Raw genomic sequence first — 16,495 nt, 5'->3', positions numbered from 1 at the left:
CACACAGAGAGTACCATCATTGTCTTCATTCCCTGTCCTCATTAGAGATCGCAAAAAATTCCATCTCAGACAATTTCACACTGGAGCCACCTTTAAGCTAATTATCCAGTATATTTATGGAATACACATTGAGGTTTTCACAATCAGATGTGGATCATAAAAGGCAAAAATGTATAAAGCTAAGGCCCACATTGCAGAAACGCAGCTGTTTTTGTTGCAAATTCTGCAGAAGCTTTTTGAGCCAAAGTCAGGAGTGGATTGGGCAGAAGAAATTTAAATACTTTCTATATATTTCCTATTCCTTTTGTGGTCACTCCTGGCTTTGGTTAAAAAAAACTGCAGCAAAATCGCCAACAAAAAACTGTTTTCGCAACGTGGAACCTTAGCCTATGGATGAGGCCACACATTGCAGAAATGCAGCCTTTTTGTTGCAGATCTTAATATATTTTTTGAGCTAAAGCCAAGCATGTCTACAAAAGGAATGGGAAATATACTGTATAAAAAGTTCTCATACTTCTACCTTCTGCTGAATCCGCTGGCTTTGGCTAAAAAAACATAACATCTGCAACATAAAAAGCTGTGATTCCGTAATGTGGGGTCTCAGCCTAAAGGACAGATAATACTTCACTTATTTCCTCCACTCCTGGTTTTGGTTTGTACAACTGCACGCAAAAACCTGAAAGTTTATGGCTGAGGTGCCATGTTGCAGGAACACAGCTAAAAAAGGAATGGGAAATAATTAAGAAATCATTATATTTCTACCTTCAGCTCAATCCACTCCTGGCTATGGCTAAAAAAAAATGCTGCAAAATCTGCAACATAAAAGCTACCTGTCCCCAGTATTGAGCCTCAGACTAAAGCTATATTCTTATATAGCAATAATAGATTTTTTTTTTAAGTTACTATATATATATATATATATATATATATATATATATATATATATAAAAAAAATTTATTTATATTTGTTTAATTAGACATAAAATTCAAAGACCATATGAAGATAGAAAAAAAAATAAAAATAACATGTTGGATCCTGTAAAAAAAAAAAAAAAAAAAAGGTCAGTATACAGGGATTAATAATACTTTAGATAGTTATTTTATAGAAATCATTTGTTGTTGTCCATTTTTTTCCCAAGGTAAAAACAAAACATGTTTATGTGCTATTCGAAATGTCCCAATTTACATGATTTGTTCTGAATTGTTGAGCAGGATGAAGGATTATGAGTCGCTTTTCAGCCAAAAGAGCATCGAAACTGACATTTAAAAAAAAAAATACGAAAAACGAAAGCCCATTGATTCTCTGTTAGTGAAGGTGACCTCTTCCATCGGTGACAACCTTCTATCAGATAACTTGTAAGTGGCAGGCAGAAGGCAGGCAGCGACATCAGCGGCTTGACACAGTTCTGACACATTGTAAGAGAACGTTTTGATGTGGCCTTAGAAGTGCGTCCTACAATGAATATATCATGCACTGGAGTAAGAAATACCTTTTTCCATTGTCTGTAGTGTTATGGATGCTTATTATACTGTCACTACACGGATTTCTAACAAATTAAGTAAAATGAACAAATTAACCACAGTATCTGATTATAGCTTTACATCCAGAAGCTGAGATTAAAATACTATAATGGCACAATCTATGGATGTGTCAAGTGCTGCACTGTGCAAAGTAATATGATAATCTCACATATCATACCTTATGTGTGTGGCAATAATGGAAAGGCACATTATGTTCTGCTAAGAAGAATCTGCTTAATAGAGGAAAAATAGTGACATATCATCTAAGAAACATACATACAGAATATCTTGTACTGTTCTTATACCACTGACATTATTGGACCCCTTTAGATTTTAGAATGCAGTATGGCCATATGTCTTGCTAACTGTCCATTAGAAAACTGTCTGCTCATTAGCAGTGAGTAACAAAAGCTTCTGCCTGTCCCTGTTGAGAGTTTGTGTGGAACAATCCATCATATAGGAAGTCAAAGATCTGTGCAAAAATCAGGGATTTATAAATATTACCAGCGAATTTCCTGCACTGGTAATGGCATACCTCTCAACTTTCAAAGGACAAAATGTGCTCCGCCCTTATCCCCACCCACTTCTACTTTGACTCCGCCCAGTTTGATCCATCTCTCTTTGTGTGCTCAAGCAGTATAATGCCCCTACAGTCACCCTAGCTTGATATACCTTCACATTATGTTTTTGTCCGAGTGCCCCCATAGTATAAAGTTTCTCTTCTGGTGCATCCATGGTTTAATGTTCCCTGCAGTTGTCTCCAATTTAATGTCCCCCTCCAGCTACTCCCACAGTTTAATGTCTCCCTTAAGTTGCTTCCAGTTTAATGTCCCCCTCCAGCTACTCCCACTTTAATGTCCTCTTCATATCCCCCAAGTTTAATGTCCTCCTCCATCTGTCCCCATAGTTTAATGTTCTCGCTCCATTTGCGCAGTTTAATGACCCCCTCCGTCTACCTCTACAGATTAATGTCCCCATACATCTGACCCACAGTTTCATGTCCCCTCCAGTTCTCCCAAAGTTTATTGTCCCCCTCCATCTCCCCTTAATTTAATGTCCCCCAAGATGTTCCCCTAGTTTAATGTCCCCCATAATTTAAAGTGCCAGTTAGGAACAAGGCTGGAGCCTCTGCAGTGCTGTTGGCCCTCTCTTTCCTGTGCTCCCAAGTCCCCTACTTCCAGGTCTCGGGAGGCTGGCCGGAACCTCTGCAGAGTTATGCGGGGCTTGCCAATCTCCTTCTGAGCCGGAAAGGGGACTTCTCGTTTTCAGCCTAGTGGCGGGCCAGAGCCTATATAAGGAGAGTTCTGACTCCGGACTGCCGCTGGCTATTCAGTTGTACTTGTGTCCTGGTAGTAGGCAGTCTTCCTGTCCTGTTTGCCTGTGCTCTGACCCTCTTGCCTTGACCTCTAACCCTACCTTTTGCCTCCTGATTTATGGACTGTGCCTGCTCCTGTTTATGACCTTGGCTTGCCTTTAGACCTCTGTTTCCTGAACACTGATTTTGTACTGCTACGCCGCTCCTGTTACGCCATTTTTATACCCTAGTTGATCCCATATACTCTTTTGCTCTTTGGTGATGTCACACACTTGGGGTCAGCACTGAGGCTTGGGATTAGGCCTCAAGGGTGATATGGGCACACCGAAAATCATGATGTCATGGATTAGTAAATCTATCCCATGTATGTATTTTAAAGTACTATTTATAGTATGATAGATATGATGTCAGAATTGTATTACTATATATATATACATATATATATATATATATATATATATATATATATATATATATATATATGACCGGGATGAGTTTTAAGCCATCAACAATTCATCAAAGCTCTTCTCAGATGTATATACCTTTGACAGAGAAATACCCCAAGATAAAATAGAGAAGTAACAAAATTCATGCAGGCAACCAAATCAATCAAAGAATGATGACAAGTGTTCCTATGTAAATATATCTGGCGTTAAATCTGGAGGGAAATGTATGTAAATATATGTGAAGAATACCAAAGGCCACATTGTGACTCATTTTCACATATCAGATCCATGGAAACAAGAAAATATATATTAGATTACACTGCTCTTACTGCTCGCTGTTTACTAGCGCTGGATATGTTTACATGTGCATATAAATGAAACACTACTCTCTAAAGAGCCAGTTATCATATAAAGTTTTTTAGTTTTGAATTTGAGATTTTCACGTTTTTATTAAAAAAAATAATACTAGAAGATATTGTCTTAGGGACAGGCCACAAATAGACTTTAAAGGGGTATTGCGTTATCTTCTATGCATAGGATAGGGGATAACTTGCACATCACTTGGGATCCAACTGCGAAGACCAGGTTCTGAAGAGAGCTGGGGAAGGGACAGACGTGCATTGCTACAATCATTTCTATGGAAGCATCAGGGATAACCCAGTGCTGTGCATTGTATATCTCCGCCACTCCCATTGAAATGAATGGAGCAGTGCAAGTATTGCCCTATTTGGAACAGGAGACAAAACTCCCTAAATCATCTGATTGGGAGTTGGACTCCCATTGATCTGCAAGGTATGCCCTATCTTAAGGAATACCCCTTTAGGCTCTTTGGTGCTGCTGCAAAATCTTTATTATGATTATCCAACCACTATTTGACATTTTCAGTATCACTGTCCTCGTACACTATGCAGAAGAGAGGTTATGATTCTAGAAGATTATTTCAGTTATTGTTACTGTTTAGTTTTATAGATCCATGTTATTTTGGATGTATGACCCTTGACCCGTCCTTCTTTGACCTAGGGGGTGGGGTTACCGCCTGTTTTTTTTTTTTTTTTTTTAAACATAAATGTTTGTGGTTTGATGTGTGTTTGTATATGTCAGAATTTGCTCTTGAAAAAAGGCATCACTTGCCTGAAATGCGTTGTGATTATCCTTGAATAAAACTACTCCAACGGACAAGAGCTAGAGACCTCCTTTATTTTTACCTGGATATTCTCCTCCTGTGTTTTTTTGGATGTATCAGATGTGTGGTATCTACTACTATGGTGAAGGAGTTTGGCTGGTTCTTTACCATCCATCTAAGTGTCTAAGTGGTAGCTAGGAGCTGTTGTCACAACTACATAACGTGAGAACCTCTCAATTTATTTTGTATCTATTCTAAACTGTATTACACTATCTGGTGCTTGGCACTGTTTCTCTTTTTATTTTATAAGCCTCGCTATGTAGAAGAGTGTACACTTCCCTGACGTCAAGGTGTGATTCCAATTTCCACACTTACAGTGTTATGTTCTACTTTAGAAAGAAAAGCTGCCAGGTTCTCCTTTAGTACTATTATTTGCAATATCACAATAGGGGATATTTTATGAACTATTACCGCTGCAAGTTTGAGTAGCCATTATGCTGTAGCACAACATTATACTATACTGTATAATGGCAACTATCAAGCCTAGAACAACTGAACTACAGAACGCCAAGTTATACCTGGTGTCTTTTAGCACTAAACAATTGCACGGAAAACTTAAAGGGGCTCTATCAGCAAAATTATGCTGATAGAGCCCCACATATGCGTGAATAGCCTTTAAAAAGGCTATTCCGGCACCGCTAAAGTTATATTAAACTACCCCCCCCCCATTTTAAAATAAAACTCTAAAAAAAGAATATGTTAATCTTATCTATCGTGCACAGTGGGCGGGCATTCAGGGTCTGACATCATCTTCAGCCACCCCTCTTCTTCCAGCAATGTCTTTGGGTCCTGTCTTCCTCCGGCGATCGCGAACTGCCATTGATAAAAAATGGCGCGGGTGCATGCGCAGTAGCAGCAGTAGTAGCAGCATGCTGCTACGCATGCACCTGCGCCATTTTTTATCAATGGCAGTTCGCGAGCACCGGAGGAAGACGGGACCCGAAGACATTGCTGGAAGAGGAGGCATGGCTAAAGATGACGTCGGACCCTGAATGCCCGCCCACCGTGCACAATAGATAAGTTTAACATATTCTTTTTTAGAGTTTTGTTTTAAAACAGGGGGGGGATTTAATATAACTTTAGCGGTGCCTGAATAGCCTTTTTAAAGGCTATTCACGCATGTGTGGGGCTCTATCAGCATAATTTTGCCGATAGAGCCCCTTTAATAAGGATTTTGCATAGTGAGCATGACTTGTAAGCCATGTCACCTTATTCTGTTACATGCAAAATAGTGGTAGAATAATTTCAGAAAAAGTGGTTGGGTGCTGGATATAATAGCTATTACTTTTAAAGAAAATACAGTCAGGAATTGTTCATCCTGGAAATAATTGTTAGAATGTAGCTGAGGATATTATAAATTAACAAAAGATGTCCCCTCACCTCTCCGATCCCCATCACTCCAGGTCTTATGCTTCTTAGATCCTCTGTTATCTGCTTTCTCTTGACATGTGACCGCTGTAACCAATACCTGGCTGTGACAGGTTACTGCTTCGCCCAAAAACCAGCAACAATTATTTATTAAATATACTCATATAAGTACAATAAAATTGTTTTGAATAATATTGTTTGTTATGTTTGATAATATTATTATTATTATTATTATTATTATTATTATTATTATTACTAGCTGGTACCCGCGACTTCGTCTGCGGTGATTGTAGAAGTGGGTATATACAGGCGCGGGTAAGGTTTTCGTACTGTGTATAAGGTATGGGATATGAAATGTAACTGTGTATCTTGTTTTTACTGTAATTCTGAGAGCACATGAGACTTTTGTGTTGAATGTAAGTTGTATTTCAGCTGCTATACAGTGTTGTGAGAAACTGTACATAGTGTCTTTGGGACAGAAGTATTTCAGGTTAATATACTTCAATATACGACATTGTATGATTTGTTATTTTCCGCCAGTACATGTAAGTTTTGGGCACAGGATACTCTTGAGCAAGCCACATAAAGTCTGGCCCTGTGCATGACAGTTCAGTAACTCCATGCGCCTCTTAGTAATAGCAATTAACCCCATCATGTCCCTCACATTAACCCTTGTGTAAGAGTTACTGATATGTGAGAGACTTGGAGGTAATAGTTAAGTATCTTCATTATTGAGGTTTTTTATTAGTACCTACATATGTCTCACATATTAGTAACCCTTATATGGGGCCCACAGGGGTTAATATGAGGGACATGATGGGGTTTATTCCTATTAATGTGACAGGGGTTAATATGAGGGACATGATGGGGTTTATTCCTATTAATATGAGGCACACAGGGGTTAATATGAGGGATATGATGGGGTTTATTCCTATTAATGTGAGGCACATGGAGTTACTAACACTAAACTAATAACCCAAAATGCCTGACATTAATGAAAAGTGTAATCCTATGTACCTGTGTGTTTTTCAGTTTCACTTTGCTAGCAGCTTCCTCTTCTCCTCAGGGAATGTTTGCAGGATGCAGACCACTATAGCAGGCACAGACCTGAGCAATTAAGCTCCACCCCCTGGGTTTCCTGCACCCCTCTCAAAGGGGAGTGTCCTTATGCTTGAGCTCTAGCAGAGCACTTAAGGGACTTCATTTAACTCTTGCAGGTCCTGTGCTGCTGGTGTGCCAGTGAAATATGGTAGGAGTGCCACTCTTGGCACGTGTGCCAGGGGTTGCTGACCTCTGCTGTAGAGGGTAATATGAATTTTGTGGCTTGCTGTGGTCCAAAGTGTGTGAGATTGCAGAAATAGTGATGTGAGTTTGGGTTTTGTGGGGGTCCTGGGAAAAACGTATGTGCGCTATTGTGACGAAAAGTAGCCTATTGCGCAATCGAGTGTAGTGACTATGTTTGTGGAAAATTTCAGCCAAATCGTATGGTCGAAAGTGTGTGAGATTGCAGAAATAGTGATGTGAGTTTGGGTTTTGTGGGGGTCCTGGGAAAAACATATGTGCGCTATTGTGACGAAAAGTAGCCTATTGCGCAATCGAGTGTATTGACTATGTTTGTGGAAAATTTCAGCCAAATCGTATGGTCGAAAGTGTGTGAGATTGCAGAAATAGTGATGTGAGTTTGGGTTTTGTGGGGGTCCTGGGAAAAACGTATGTGCGCCATTGTGACGAAAAGTAGCCTATCGAGTGTAGTGACTATGTTTGTGGAAAATTTCAGCCAAATCGGTGGAGCGGGTTTTGCGTGATTGAGGAACAAACATCCAAACATCCAAACACACAAACCCACAAACATCCAAACTCACAAACTTTCACCTTTATAATATTAATAGGATTATTATTATTATTACTCCTACTGTTATTATTTGGATTATTAATAAAATTACTACTGTTATTATTTAAAATATTAAACTATATTATTATTAATTATTATTATTATTTATATAAAATAATAAAATATCTATTCTACTCACCATGTAGACAGTGCAATGATTGCGTATATGGAAGTCTTCTCCACTGATATACTACTCGTCATATATTCTTCAAACTCTATCCTAAAAGTGGGAATTTCCATTCTCGGCCCCATTAGCAGAAAGCGAGTTAAATATAGCGTTTCTTGAATGCTCCTGTAAGTCTATGAAGAAATTAGATTTTAATTTGTTGCTTTCCTATCTTCCTATAATATGGACTTAGATTTGAAAGCTTGAGGTCTGCTGTAATTGGTTATGTCATTGGAAATTAGAACAGAATCTGAGAGTCTCATTGTGATTTCCATTTATCCGGGCCAGTAAACTTCCTCTCCTCTTACTTTCACATTGTATCAGACTGTGCAAACAGAACCAATATATCTGAAAAATCCATAAAAGAGCACAAAGATAATTATCTGCTCCACATCTTTGAGAAATTCACCAGCTTCAATGTAATTATGTTTAAGTAACCTCTTGCCATAGAGTTAGCAGCTCTGCATGGGGAAAGGTGAAGAGCTTATCCAGAATATAAAGAGTGGTGTATATACTAAAATATGTATCACAATACAAGGCAATGAATAAATGAGATATTTCCAACTTCAAGCTGAATAAAAGTAGATTCACTGCAGGCAAAGTTAGCACAAGAAGAAACAGAAAAACTATTCCAAGCGAAGAAAGAAGCTTCTGTTTGCTCTGAGCTCTTTCTTAGTTTCAAAGTGATGTGCTTGGCGGTTTCACTACCTAGATGATGAGCCAGTTAGTGGTTCACATTACATTTCTGTATAAACAATTAACTTTTCTGTCGACAGAAGTATTAATATGTTCCTCCATTGATATATCATACATAGTAGCTGTACATAAGCTTTAATACTGTATTGTGTGTCATAGTGACAAAGTGATCCAGTATATATCATTAGGAACAGAAATTATATCCATATCACACAGTTAGCACAAATAAAGGCAGACTTGAGTTCTATATGCCTTTCCTTGTACAAAAAAAAATACAAAAATACCCAAACATGTGCGTGGGCTGCACCAGTCACATACCGTGGTAATGGACATTCAGATATATAGATGTGCAGGAGAGTTAACCCAAACTTCTGCAATTGGTTTAACTACTAGTGTGATATAAAAAAAAACCATTGGACAAAACATCTGTATTTTGCACATTTTATGGATCTATAGATGTAGCAATGAATGGTGAACCCCTTAATGAATGTTTGGTTCACTTTGCATGTCATAGCTTCCCATTTAACGTGACATCTGTATAGTCTCTCCATGTGCTGTCTTGTGATACTGCCTTAAAGGGGGTCTGTCACCAGAAACAAGCATATCAACCCCGGCCTGCAGATATATCACTTAGGGTCTCCTGAATCCCCTTGTGCATTAATCTTCATATATCACTATTTTTGTTATTATGAAAATATGCTCTTTGGAGTAATGAGGACGTTGTTGTTTCTCCAAAGAGGTAAACTGCAACACCCACAATGCTTCAAAGAGCTCATCTGCACAATGCCAAAAAAAAAACAAAAAAAACTTGACATTTGTCCAATGGAGGCACTGATTTACACTGACAGACATTTGGAATGTGAGGAATGGCTTGAGCACCCGAGCTTGTAGTAAATGGAACTGCAAATCCTTATGGGAGTGTTGATGAGCAGCAGGAACCTCTGTTTTCCCGCAAAGGAGGATACATTTTCACAGATGCAAGGGCCAAAGACAGAAGTAACCTTCCTAGTCCAGATTGGGGATCGCCCAGTCAGGATTAGAAGAGTTCACTCCCGTGACAAAAGATTCTTTATTAACACGACATGGTAACAACACACGTGATATGTTGTTACCAGGTCGTGGTAATAAAGAATCTTTTGCTGTGAAACAAGAGTGAGCGCAGCCAGATGATCCATGATCTGGCCTAGGAAGGTTATTTCTGTCTTTGGTCCTTGCATCTATAACAGACACTTGGAATGCACCACAAACATAGGCAGCAATTTCATGTGTATTGGCATCTACAAGAACACCACTATATTTGTTATATAGTTGCTGTTGTCTTCCAGTTCTACTGTTCTTATTGCTAGGCTGCAAGGCCTGTGGCTTACAAGATGCTCACTTGTATCCTACAAATAAAAGGAAGGAAAAATAGGTGTTTGGTATGGCAGCTCCAGTTCATCAGCATCATGAATCCAGGGACTGGAGGACAGGAAAGTATCATTTTTATTTATTACTCCCCCCCCCCCCCCACGGTACATTTCTATAAACTTGAACTGTGACGAGGGGCATTGCCCTCCACCAAACGTTGATGCTGAACAGCATCAGCATTGCTATAGTATATAACACTCCCTGCCTCTTTAAGGTACCAGTCAGGTGCATTATTAATAAGGGGTCATTATTAATTGCAGGGACATTATTCATTTAAGGGGGGCATACAGGGGAATTGTTTATTTAAAGATGCAAACCAGGGTATTATTAATTTCCAGGGGATTTTTACAACATATATTTTATAACTGGGATACCAGAAGGATGATGACTTAGGTGAGGAAAATGTGGGTCAGGTGCCTGGAAATTTGAGGAGCCAAAGATTTCTTTATTACAAAATATACAGAGACAAATCACAGCTGGAAGAAGTGTTCTTGGTGGTCCAAACCAGATGGAAGAGACAAAAATGTGAATGGTTACAGTCAGAGAGGTCACCTGTAAGTCACTACATTTTTCCTGTATTGTACTCATTGAAATTTTCTTGCAGAGCAATGTGTTTAACATATCTTCCTCTATGGGGTCACTGTATATTGGTAATATTGGTATACCTAGGAAGGGGGCACACTGGACCCCCTGTACTGAACCCCTATCTATACCTTTGGGCTATGGATATGTGCTTGGAAACCAATTGAAGAAATTATAATAGGTTTTGTGAATAAGGCTTAATTCACATGTCAATTTTTTAGTATCATGGTCTATAAATCAAAACCAGGACTGGAGACTACACAGAGACTACACAGAGATAAGGTTTGCACCTATTCTGTGTTTTTGATCGCCTACTTTTTTTGGCTTACAAACACTGATACAAAAGAGTGACCAAGTAACCTGATGTGAATAAGGCCTTACTCTAAGTTTTTCTATGCTAGGTTACACTAGTGAGATGAATCATACTAATACTACTAGTAATTGTAACACTAGTAATATTTATATAAGAATTTACAAATGTTCTCATTAACTTAAAAAAGACAATGGCTTTTGATACTGTTCACATCTATAAGGAAGAGTTGTTTTCTGGTTCTTTCAAGTGTTAACAATGCAGAACAGCACAATTACTAGTTGCATGGCTAGATGTGTCAGGCTGTCGTACTCAATGATTGATTTATCTATTCACTTATGGAACAATTTTAGCATCATATATTACCATTAATGTGAGACACTGAGGACAGGCTTAAACTAACAGATGACAATGTCTTAGGCGCTTAGGGGTGCATGTATGTGTCAATATATGAGTGACATAGGACCGCACAAATATTTCAAGACAAATAATTTTGAACCTCACTGGCCTTGATTTATGGACTAAATACAATGGATTCCATAAAACATGGCAGTTATTGCTTTTATATGAGTTGGAACAAACTGTGCTTCCAAATTCCTGTTGTTCCACATTTTAAATAAATGTACTTTCCTGTATAAAAGGTCTGTAGGAAGTACTACCTTCATTGAAGGAACATTGGAAAGTGGATTCTGTTCTATTAGGTGTGTAAATTATACAAAAGTATATATGTATTGTAGCAACAAAGTGAACCAGCCACACAAAATATATGAATAAAAATTAACTTTTATTAAGTGCTCCTAAAAAGGTGTAGCAACATATATACATACAAAATATATAAACAAACATAAAACAGAATCATATAGGGGTAGACAATGCTACAAATACCAACTTGTCAGCCATGGAATGTACACTGGATGGCAACACTAATATCATAGTACAAACGGCTCAACCATAGCTAAAACTGAAAGTGTCCAATAATAAAGTGTTGTAAATGAAAACAACAAATAATCAGTGTAATAACCCACAGATAGCTATGAGACTGCCCACATAGGATGATCCAAGATTAGCCTCCATACATACCAACAGTAAAGGGACCCGACCCAGGTGTGAACCTAACATCAGCTTTCCAAATAAATATACTAACTCAGATCCTCCAAACACCTCCTCCTCCGCTCTTCACATAAACATCTCCATGATTTCTCCCGCGCATCCCCCATACTCTGGAACTCCCTACCAAAATACATTCGAGTGTCCCCCACAATCACAGGCTTCAAGAAGGCCCTGAAGACTCACCTATTCAGGAAGGCCTACAACCTCCAATAACACTGTCACCACACCACCATCTGAACAGTCTCGCCCTCTCCTTCTGTCTCTATCCCTCTTCCCTAATAGACTGTACGCCTTTGTGGGCAGGGCCCTCTACCCCACTGTGCCAGTCGCTCATTGTTAGTATTATATCTGTTTGTATATCTCATGCACTGTAAAAAATGTAAAGCACCATGGAATTAATATAATAATGTAAAGCACCATGGAATTAATGGTGCTATATAAATAATAATAATAATAATAATAATAGGGATGGGAACATTTAAATTAATTCTGGTCCATCTGAAATGAAGTCCTTATGGCATTTGTATCTCCATTTGCAGTACACTTTCAACCCCACCCCCTGTACTCCATGAACATATATCAGATACACGAATGTTTATGCATATTGGCATGAGCTCATCCATGTAGCAATGTGGGACAGCTGGGAGGTATATATATATATATATATATATATATATATATATATATATATATATATAGGACAATATGTAACTTTTTTTTTCCATTTTATTGAACCTCTCTTCACTTATCTGTACAAATAAATATATATTATCATTTTTCCAGCTCTAATATTGAAAGCAAATTAACATATTCATTGTATCAGATTCACATCATTTTAATTTCAGCTTTTTTCCCCCTAAGTGGTGATGCTGAAAGGAAAGCTTTATAAATGGAGAACACGTGCAGTGTTCTGTAATTTCTCTACTGTAACTGCCGCAGTATTACTAACCATATTAGAAGGGCAATATCAGCTCAGCTATATCTCTACAACAACAATTAGAAATATAAGACGTGCACAGTCTTGAATGATCAGAATGCAAGTCCAATAGAGATCGGGTCCACATGGCTTATGACCAAACCACAGCTCTTAAATGCTGATGTAGTGACCTAGTTCTGATAAACACTGGCTCAAACCGGTAAACGCTGTCACATATTAAGATATTAGTGCATCGCTATTGCTAATCATAAAACAGCCTTCTAATGCTTTGGAGTGAGTTTGCAATGATTGATGCAGGAAGCCGGTGCCAAGCCACAAAATCCTTTATACATTTTGCAACATCCCAGAAGTCATGTTGCAAAGCATCAAACCTAGACACATTGAACCAAATATCATTGACTCCAGTTACATAAAACCCACAGGACCTTTTACTGGATGATAACTGATTTTCAGCTTTGATTCTTTTCTCTTTTTTAGATTTTAGCCTCTTATATGAATATGGCCATATGCACTTTAGAGAATTATTACGAGCAAGGTGACTGTAACTGTTTTATAACTCAAGCTGTACTAACTCTAATGGGATTTTCATCATTTAAGACAAATTGCTGTTTTACTCTCTCTAAAATAGAACCTTGTCTTGTAAAAAGAGAGAAAAATGACAGATATTCCAATATATGCGGCTGATGTGTATTTACTGACTTGTTCGGCTTTAGATTTAAATTCAATGGGAATGCCACATTAAATTCTTTTACTAGCTAATGTATCACTCCTTTGCAAAATAGAAAGTGTCATGGGCATGTGTATTGACCTATCACGGCATGATCCCCGGGAAAGTCACCTGATGTAGCAGACATGAAGATCTAATGGATGACTGAATAATTCATGATAGACCACAGTTGTTTTGATGTACTAATGAAGACAATGTGTTGCTGTTAAAGACAATTGTCTAGATGGCTACTAAAGTATTTATTTTGTTTTACAAGATAGTAAATGTAGAACCTTGCCTAACTGTGTGTATGTGGGGGTTTACAGCCTTTCAAAGTTTTTGTTAGCATGTCATGAAATTCTGTTGAATCGATTTCAAAACAAATTGGAAACTTTAACCAAACTGGAGACCAGTTAAATGTGGACATGTCCATACTTTTTAATTGCTTTAAAGGGGTATTCCCATCTCAAGAATTCCATCTATACTGGTAGTTTATGTAAATTGAAGACATTTCCTAATTACATTGCTTTTCCAATGCTGCTTTGTTTTCCTGCTATGTGAAATTATTCCTCCCACACAGCATTTCCATAGCTTCGGACCTGTGTGATAGGACAAGTGATGTCACTCACTGCTCTCACCGTTATGTACAGCTTTGCTGTTCAGCTAATTGCAGTTTGCTGATAAACAAGGGTGGAGACAACAAGGAGATGGTAAAACCCATTTAAGGATTAGCACCACTGAATGTCGTCCATGGCAGAAATCTGAGCTGGCCATATACTAGATTTTAGAATGCTGATTTTGGACATTCCCCAAATGATCATTTGTACATTCACCTATGAATGTTTGTCCCATACAGATGATCATGACCCAAAGTTGGTCACAACAAAAACTGGTTTATTGGATTTTTTTGACCACTGGTCAGCTGTAGTCATGTATATATGGACTAGACTGACAGATCTATGAGTAACCTGTGTATTGTGGGCAAGAGCTTTAACTAATAACATACATCCACAAAGTGTCCATCATTTCCTGTTTCCATCCCTTCACTACCATTGACCAAATTTCATCTGATATTTTCCAAATGTTTGGGATACACAAATGTTCATCTGAATGGGTTTGGAACAGTCTTCAGCATGAACGATTAGTGAAAATCCATTCTGTAAAAATATTAGTGGTCTAAAATCTAATATGTATGGTCAGCTTTATATTTCTACCAGGAATTTTATAGTAACAAGCATGTTGAATCAAGAAATCAAGAATGGGGTTCTATAGGGTCTTAGGCTGGGGCCTCATGGAACGGAAACGCCACGATTTGCCCATGGTGGAAATGCTGCGGGAAAAATTGCAGTGCTCTACAGTATGGGCAAAGTGGATAGGATACTAGAGATTCCCATGCCGACACGGTTTTGGAAATCGCAGCATGTCAATTATACCTACAGAAACGCCGACAGTTTTCCTATAGGTATAATTTTAAAAGAATGTCCTCAGAAGAAAACTCCACAAACTTTCTGTTTAAAGTGTTGCGGGACGAACCGTGATACATTGCTGCTGTGGTTTTTCCCATAGTGCTATATTGCTGCGGGACATCCTGTGGGGCCTTAGCCTTAAAGTAAATGTCTATTTTTTCACTACTTTAATTTTTTAATGCTGTAAATATTTTACTATTGACTCAGAATTTTGAACATAAAAGTTTATTACAATGGTAAAGATTCTCTATATGTTTTCTCTGTTTGCAAGCTATATAAAATTTTCTAATGCAAAAGAAGTGCTGTTAAACGTGACTGGTCACCATTCTTGACATGTATCTTTTCGTTAATACTTATATTCCCTGTGAAATAATTCTGGAGAATTTTTCTTAGGACTTTACGTTCTGTTATTCCTACAAGAAATTTACAAATAAATTGACAACTGGTTATTACTTAGAAACATAAGCATGTCACTGCTGACAGATCTTCTTGAAGATGTTTTCCCTCTTTTGGACTCTATTAAGCATATCATAAAAGTGCAATTATTGGGCCCCCCATGAATGTTGCAAATATTGAAGTCCAGTATCTGTTTGCGGTAAGGCCGACATGTGCTGTCTGTCTACAGTGAAATGAGTGTAAAATACAGAAATAGATGGGTGACCACTAGGGTTGAGCCTATCTTGAGATTTCAGGATTGTTTTTAAAATCCGATTTCCAATCATTTTCCATTCGAACCCGATCCCAATTCCGATCCTAATGCAAGTCAATGGAATTTTTTTAATCGAAGATCGGATTTTAAAAACGATCCTATTCACTAGACAGAATGGAGTCCAAAAATTGAACGCTTTAATTTTTAGACTCCACGCTGTGTAGTGATTAAAAAAATATCCTCTGGCTACTTAGTCCCCCCTGGTGTCCACTTACCTGCACAGATCGCTGCCGCTGTCGCTCCCCGTTCTTCTCGGTCTGGTTCTCTCTCATTTACGGGCCTTCAGAGCGCCATGCACGCCCCCGCCTCCCTAGGCTCATGTTAGAGATGCTGGGAGTAGGCAGGGCTTGTTGTGGCTTAGGAGAGTGTGGGTGGGTACAGGGCGGGGAGACATGAGTACATCACTCATGTCTCCCCTCCCAGTACCAGCCCACACTCTCCTAAGCCACAAGACCCACCTTCTTACTAGGTTTGTAACACTAGCCTGGGAGGCGGGGGCACACACAGCACTCTGAAGGCCTGTAAATGAGAGAGAACCAGACCAAGAACAACGCGGAGCAATAGTGGCAGCAGATCTTTGCAGGTAAGATGAGCAATCAGGATCGGAATTCTGTTCCCAATCTATTTTAGGCGAGATCGGAGCCCGATTGCGATCGTAAAATTTAGTCGATCGACGATCGGA

This window comes from Leptodactylus fuscus, chromosome 5 (genome assembly GCF_031893055.1).
Source record: "Leptodactylus fuscus isolate aLepFus1 chromosome 5, aLepFus1.hap2, whole genome shotgun sequence".
In the NCBI taxonomy this organism is placed as follows: domain Eukaryota; kingdom Metazoa; phylum Chordata; class Amphibia; order Anura; family Leptodactylidae; genus Leptodactylus; species Leptodactylus fuscus.
The sequence above is the reverse complement of the archived record's forward strand: the minus strand, read 5'-3'. Positions refer to the sequence as shown.